The sequence below is a fragment of the Urocitellus parryii genome, chromosome 3, assembly GCF_045843805.1.
Source record: "Urocitellus parryii isolate mUroPar1 chromosome 3, mUroPar1.hap1, whole genome shotgun sequence".
Lineage (NCBI taxonomy): Eukaryota > Metazoa > Chordata > Mammalia > Rodentia > Sciuridae > Urocitellus > Urocitellus parryii.
Window position 1 is genome coordinate 152,559,728 of NC_135533.1, and position 7,860 is coordinate 152,567,587.

The window sequence follows — 7,860 nt, forward strand, 5'->3', positions numbered from 1 at the left end:
GAGGCCCCTTGCAAGAGAGGGGCATTGGGGACAGTCTCCATGAGACTGGAAAAAGCTGCAGTTAACCAAGTTGCCTTTTGCACTCTAGCTGAGTAGAGGGACTAGGTGGAAGGGCAGGAATGCCCCCTCTGGGTTGATCATGTGCTGTTCTCATCTTTGGACCCAGAGTGCCAGGAGGGCTCAGGCCTGGCCCTTAGTAGTGGCTCAAGTAGTGACTACTACTAAGGGCTGTATTAACCCAAATGATACAAAGCTGGGGGAGCCTGTCTTCACTGGGACCCTCACCTGTGACACCAAGTCCCAACCTAGTCTTAGATTCCAGGCAGTATTCTTCCCCTACTCCATCCTATGACCAAAGGCCCCTGCCAGATGTGGGCCGAAGCAGGTGTTTGAAAGCAATGTGGCAACCCACAGACTGCAGTGTGCTTATCCAGCTCACCCACCTTCTCTTAGCTCAAACCCATCCCTCGCACAGCCTCGAACAAACCACATTGCCTGATGGGGCCCAGTGTACTTAAATAAAATCGTTCCAATACACATGTCAAAAAAGGGGGTGGGGGCTAGGCTAGTTGGGTCTGTGTGATTGGCTGGGGCCCATGGCAGTCTGCGAGCTAGGTGCAGTGGCTGCGGAGGGTCTATGGTGGTAGACTCTCACCAGCCTGTCAACGGAGTCCCGAGCAAAGGCGATGTCCTTGTAAGCCATCTTTCTCTAGAGTTATGTAAGAATATCCTGGAGTCCATCATGAATGGACAGTTGGACCTAAGAGGGAAGATAATTATCAAAGCTCAACTTGGGGAAGATATTCGAAGAATTCCCATTCATAATGAAGATATTACTTATGAAGATATGATGAATTAGTGTTAATGATGCATCAAGTTTTCAAAGGAAAACTTCTAAGTAATGATGAAGTTACAATAAAGTATAAAGATGAAAATGGAGATCTTATAACAATTTTTGATAGTTCTGACTTTCCTTTGCTATTCAGTGTAGTAGGATACTGAAACTGACATTATTTGTTAATGGCCAACCAAGACTCCTTGAATCAAGTCAGGTGAAATTTCTCCATCAAGAACTGGTAGAACTTAGGAATACAGTGAATCACTTATTGGATAGCTTGGAACCACCTGGAGAACCAGGACCTTCCACCAATATTCCTGAAAATGATACTGTGGATGGTAGGGAAGAAAAGCCTGCTGCTTCTGATTCTTTTGGAAAACAGTCTACTCAGGTTGTGGCAACAAGTATGTCAGCTTTTGATCCTTTGAGAAACCAAGATGAAATTAATAAAAATGTAAAGTCAGCGTTTGATTTAACAGATGATCAGGTTTCAGGGCCACCCAGTGCTCCTACAGACAACCATTCAGGAAGGCCCGACGACAGCATTGCTTCCTCCTCTTCAGCAGCTCACCCACCAGGAGTTCAGCTACAACAGCCTCCATATACAGGAGCCCAAACACAAGCAGGTCAGATTGAAGGTCAGATGTACCATCAGTACCAGCAGTAAGCCGGCTATGGTGCCCAACAGCCTCAAGCTCCACCTCAGCCACCTCAGAAGTATGGTATGCAGTATTCAGCTAGCTATAGTCAGTAGACTGGACCCCACAACCTCAGCAGTTCCAGGGATATGGCTGGCAACCAACTTCCCAGGCACCAGCTCCTACATTTTCTGGTCAGCCTCAGCAACTGGCTGCTCAATCACCACAGCAGTACCAGGTGAGCCATTATCCTACCCAAATGTCTCAGCCTACTAATTCTACCGTGGCCCCTGTCTCTCAGCCTGGAATGGCTCCAAACCAACCCAGGGCTTATCAACCAAGACCAAGTTTTACTACACCTTCTGGAAGTACCATGTCCCCTCCTCCAAGTGGGCCTGACCCTTATGCATGTAATTTTGGTCAGGGCTATACCCAACCTGGACCTGGGTATCGATAAGGAGGCCAGCTGCACTGATGAATGTAGCTGCTAGCTATTACCTCCTAAAAGGCTCCAATATTATATTTTAATTTGTATTGAAGTTAATAAATTCAAAAGGCAGAGCATTTTTATATCATTGTTGCTGTTAATTGAAAGTATAATTTTCGAGAACAAAAGACCAAAATGAAAGTTGGTTTTCTTCCTCTCTTGCTTAAAAGTGTAGCAACTTTCTAGTTATTTTGGAACACTACATTTACATGTGTGTAAAGTGATTGGCTTTCTAGCTTCCCTTGTACAGAGGATATTAAAATGCTAGGTTGAGGTTTATCTTACTTGGCTTTTTACTATTAACATGATGTGCTAAAGTAGAGAAGATGACTAGATATTATGTATAAAATGTAACATTAATAGGTTAATAAAAGTGATTGAATCAAAAAAAGTTGCAACAGAGAGATTAGATGATTAGACTAGTCTGATTTGATAAAGAAATATACTATACATCTCATATTGAAAGAGCATGGAACATTAATAACCAGAGGTGACAGACTAGAAAGATAAGAGAGTATTCATTAGGGAAATTGATTGTCACAATTATAAAGAATGAGACGTTATATGATAGGCAGTGTAAGCTGGAGAGCTAGGGATGCAGTATGGCTTACTTCAAGGCAAAAAGCCTCAGAACTAGTGAAGACAAAGGTGTAATTCTAAGTTCTAGGTTGAAAGTCAGTAAACTGGGAGGGGTTGGGGAGCCCTGCTCATGCAAATCCTTGAGTCTAAAGGATAGGCATCCTGGAATTCTGATATCCAAGGGCATGAGAAGGGTATTCCTGTTCTAGGAGAGTGTATTTATCTGTCCTTTGCCTATTTATTCTATCCAGTCTCTCTGCTCATATTGGGAGAGGTTGGATCTTCCTCATTCAGCAGAGACTTAAATGTCAATTGCTTCTGGAAGCTTTTCACAGATACTCCCAGAAAACAAAACAAAACAAAACAAAAGCCTTATCAACTACCCTAATTACCTAAGTTACCCTCTATGATATCTATAAAGAGTCTATCCTTTGTCAACTCCACATCATACACATCTCCTTAAACCATACTTAATCTCTAAATAGAGCCAATAACTACATCATAGTTCCCCCTAATATGATATGACTATCTTGTTACAAGTAAAACTGCACTAATCCCCTCTCCATAAAGGAGGTAAAGTTCTTGAGTAATGTTTATACTTCTCTTAACATTCCCTAACTTTAATACTATGATGTAAAATTAACAATACTTAAATACTGATGTAAAGTTAGTTTATCTTATGTTATCTTACATTACTTGATAAAATGATTAGAGGAGATTAAAACATATATACATATGCAAATATATGCTTAAGAATTTATTAGGCTTTATATGTACTTCAGCTTTGAAGAAAAGCATGATTATCTTGCTGACATTGTGGATTTACATAAGCAAGACTACTCACATTGTTGCATTGTTCCTGCTGTCTATAACTAAAATTATACCCACTTTGTCTTTGGTGGTTAAGTGGCCCAATTATTTCCATTGCTTTTAAGTTTTCCAATTGAGTGATAGTGTTTTCCACAGAAGGTCTAGCAACCATGTAGTTCTTCAAGGATGCAAGGGATCACTTCACAAACCTATTTCTCAAAGAAAGGTCCACCTTCTGGATCCTTCTAGTGTGGATGAGTAGGTTTGAAGTAGCAAATCCACTCTAGCATTCCAATCTATCTGTCTTTGAAGCTCTTCCTCTGTGTTAAACCAAGAAATATTGGACATCTCTAATTCATTCACAGTGGGTCATGTTTTGATAAATGTTTCATCCAATCAAACAAACAGCCCTTTCTAACTCCCTGAGATATAACATTAAATGCCGAATCTCTGCTTAAATCTCTGTTTAGTGGACGCAGATATATAAATTTGGCCTGATCCAACTTTATGTTCCTTCCACCATTATCCCACATTCTTACCTTACATTCCCACACCCATTCCATAGATTTATGCTTGTAAACAAGAATTTGAATTATTGTTTCTGGAGTGTAGCAGTCTTCCTCCCCAGTCACACTTTGCATCTCAACTTTAGGGACTTGCTGGGATATGAATCTAGTTATGGGTTTAGAAGCAAAGAAGGTTGTGGGAGCAGAGATATTGAGAAAAATGAGCATTGTCTTGCTTGACAACTGCCTTAGGAGAGGTCATTATAATTTCCTTAGGCAATGTAGGGTTAATCTCTTCAGGCAGAGGTGAAAAGGTGTTATTACTATGAGAGGAGATGCCATTGGCCCTGGGATTTGGCACTCTACTTCTGTTGGCAACAAAGGACTCATCAAATTTGTGATTTTAACATGCCCAGCTACAACAGGGTCTTTCCTCATGTTCACATCCCAAATTACAGGATACCATCCCTTCCCAACCAATGCCTTCACCTTAATAGTATATACTCTGTGCCACTGGGAATTCAACCCGGCTCATAATAAGAAAATGCAAATTAAAGCTCCACTGGGATACCATTTCTCACCTATCAGAACGGTAAATTGCAAAAATCTAAAAATACATTCTGTTGGTGAAGCTGTGAAGAAATTGATACTCCCAGTCTCATAAAGAGGGATTATATAACCTCCATTCTTATAGAGGAATATTGGAGAAAATCAGGAGAAATTCTGAATGTTTTTCCCAGGAATCCTATGTCTAGGAATCTATCCCCAAAACAAATTGGAATGTATATGAAATAATATATGCACAACAACGTTATTTATTGTAGCACTATTTATGACAGATAGTTGACCACCTGAATGTCCATCAATAAGGACAAATGACTGTGAACAACTGTGATTGTATAGAAGTCGGTGACGAAATCCTACTGAAAAGATTTATTTCAAGTGACACAAAACCACAATATTTTAACTTCACATCCTTCACAAGATACATGTGCACAACTAAAAGAACTTTAAAATAATATTAAAAGGTAGCATAATTTTAGTATTAACAGTATTGTTTTAAAAGAAATTTATGTGACTATATAGTATAATGAAACAAATTATTATCAGAAACCAAAATCTCTCAATAAGTAAGAAGTTAAAAATCCTATAGACCTAAATCTGAGTTGAAAATATTAGTATAAACACCTGCCTTATATCTCTCATTTTATAGAAGTATATGAATAACATAAAGCTGTGAACACCAGAGCAATGACTGTGCAGTAAAATTAAACATCTTTGCAATACAAATTGTCATTTGCCATCAAAAAAGAAGAACCAGAAACATTGGATGATTACAGGGCTGGGACAAAAACTGTAAAAACAAACAAACAAAAACAAAAACAGAAATCCTGAGACTTCTTTATGTTCCAGAAGGCAAGTAAGCTATTAGAGACTAACAGGACTATGCCAAAAGGACTTTGGATGCCAGGCACAGTGGCACATGCCTGTATTACCAGTGAGGCAGGAGGATCAAAGTTCAAGGCCAGTTTTAGCAATACAGGGAGACCCTAAGCAACTTAATCATACCCTGTCTCAAAATAAAAAATAAAAAAGACTGGGAATGTAGCTCAGTGGTAAAGCCCCAGAACAACAAAACAACAACAACAAAAATAGATATCGGAGCCAACCTGAGGCCTAAGAAGAATAACTGATTCACAGAAAGTAAAACAGCTCTTGATATAACTTTATCTATGTCTATATTCAACATTTTATTATAACACTTAAGAATTTTAAAATAAAAGCATTTTAACACCCCCCCACCCACACACACACCCAGTTACTATTAGAAATTACAAGGGTAACAACACTTTACTATTAAAACTGACAACAAAATGAATCACACATTTAACTTGCCTTTCTTGTGTGAATTGTTTTTCAGGCTAACTATGTAGATGATGAAAGAAAATTCTTCTTCACAGGAAAAAACAGAGAAGAAATGTAAAAAACAAACAACAACAACAAAAATTTCATAATTCACTATAAAATAATGGAACTGGGAAATGGTCAATCCTAAAAACACAATAAGAAAAATAAAGATTTTAGGTAAAAGATTGGCAGAGGTCTTCATAATGGAGGGATCAGCTGAATAATCTCTAAAAGATCAATCTTAGCATTATCAAACATGGGACAACCCTCTGACATGATGTGACAGTACCCATGTGAAGTTCATAGTACCTGTGACATGTTCTTCCCTCAAAAGTTAAGCTAGTTTCTTAGTCCAATTTGTGTTGCTATAAAAATAAAAACATGGAGACTGCTGATTTACTTTTTTTAATTTTTTTATTGGTTGTTCAAAACTTTACAAAGCTCTTGACATATCATGTTTCATACATTAGATTCAAGTTGGTTATGAACTCCCATTTTTACCCCAAATACTGATTGCAGAATCACATCTGTTACACGTCCACATTTTTACATAATGCCCTAATAGTAACTGTTGTATTCTGCTACCTTTCCTATCCTCTACTATCCCCCCTCCCCTCCCCTCCCATCTTTTCTCTCTACCCCATCTACTGTATTTCATTTCTCTCCTTGTTTATTTTCCCATTCCCCTTACAACCTCTTATGTGTAATTTTGTATTACAATGAGGGTCTCCCTCCATTACCATGCACTTTCCCTTTTCTCTCCCTTTCCCTCCCACCTAGTGTATCTGTTTAATGTTGATCTTTTCTTCCTGCTCTTCCTCCCTGCTCTGTTCTTAGTTGTTCTCATTATATCAAAGAAGACATTTGGTATTTGTTTTTTAGGGATTGGCTAGCTTCACTAAGCATAATCTGCTCTAGTGCCATCCATTTCCCTGCAAATTCCATGATTTTGTCATTTTTTAGTGCTGCGTAATATTCCATGGTGTATAGATGCCACATTTTTTTTATCCATTCATCTATTGAAGGGCATCTGGGTTGGTTCCACAGTCTAGCAATTGTGAATTGTGCTGCTATGAACATCGATGTGGCGGTACCCTGTAGTAAGCTCTTTTAAGGTCTTCAGGGAATAGTCCGAGAAGGGCAATAGCTGGGTCAAATGGTGGTTCCATTCCCAGCTTTCCCAGGAATCTACATACTGCTTTCCAAATTGGCCACACCTGTTTGCAGTCCCACCAGCAATGTACAAGTGTACCCTTTTCCCCACATCCTTTCTAGCACTTGTTGTTGTTTGACTTCATAATGGCTGCCAATCTTACTGAAGTGAGATGGTATCTTAGGGTGGTTTTGATTTGCATTTCTCTGACTGCTAGAGATGGTGAGCATTTTTTCATGTACTTGTTGATTGATTGTATGTCCTCCTCTGAGAAGTGTCTGTTCAGGTCCTTGGCCCATTTATTGATTGGCTTATTTGTTTTCTTGTTGTTTAATTTTTTGAGATCTTTGTATACTCTGGATATTAGGGCTCTATCTGAAGTGTGAGGAGTAAAAATTTGTTCCCATGATGTAGGCTCCCTATTTACCTCTCTTATTGTTTCTCTTGCTGAGAAAAAACTTTTCAGTTTAAGTAAGTCCCATTTATTGATTCTTGTTATTAACTCTTGTGCTATGGGTGTCCTATTAAGGAATTTGGAACCCGACCCCACAATATGTAGATCGGAGCCAACTTTTTCTTCTATCAGACGCAGAGTCTCTGATTTGATATCTAGCTCCTTGATCCACTTTGAGTTAACTTTTGTGCATGGCGAAAGGAGGGGATTCAATTTCATTTTGTTGCAAATGGATTTCCAGTTTTCCCAGCACCATTTGTTGAAGATGCTATCCTTCCTCCATTGCATGCTTTTAGCTCCTTTATCAAATATAAGATAGTTGTAGCTTTGTGGATTAGTCTCTGTGTCCTCTATTCTATACCATTGGTCCACCCGCCTGTTTTGGTACCAGTACCATGCTGTCTTTGTTACTATTGCTCTGTAATATAGTTTGAAATCTGGTATGGCTATACCTCCTGATTCACGCTTCCTGCTTAGAAGTGCTTTT

General features: G+C 38.9%; 1 pseudogene; it reads left to right on the top strand.

The window, feature by feature from the left end:
* The first annotated feature begins 742 nt into the window (after window positions 1-742).
* LOC113185834 (protein TFG pseudogene) lies at window positions 743-1,933 on the top strand (annotated as a pseudogene).
* Window positions 1,934-7,860: the final 5,927 nt, after the last annotated feature.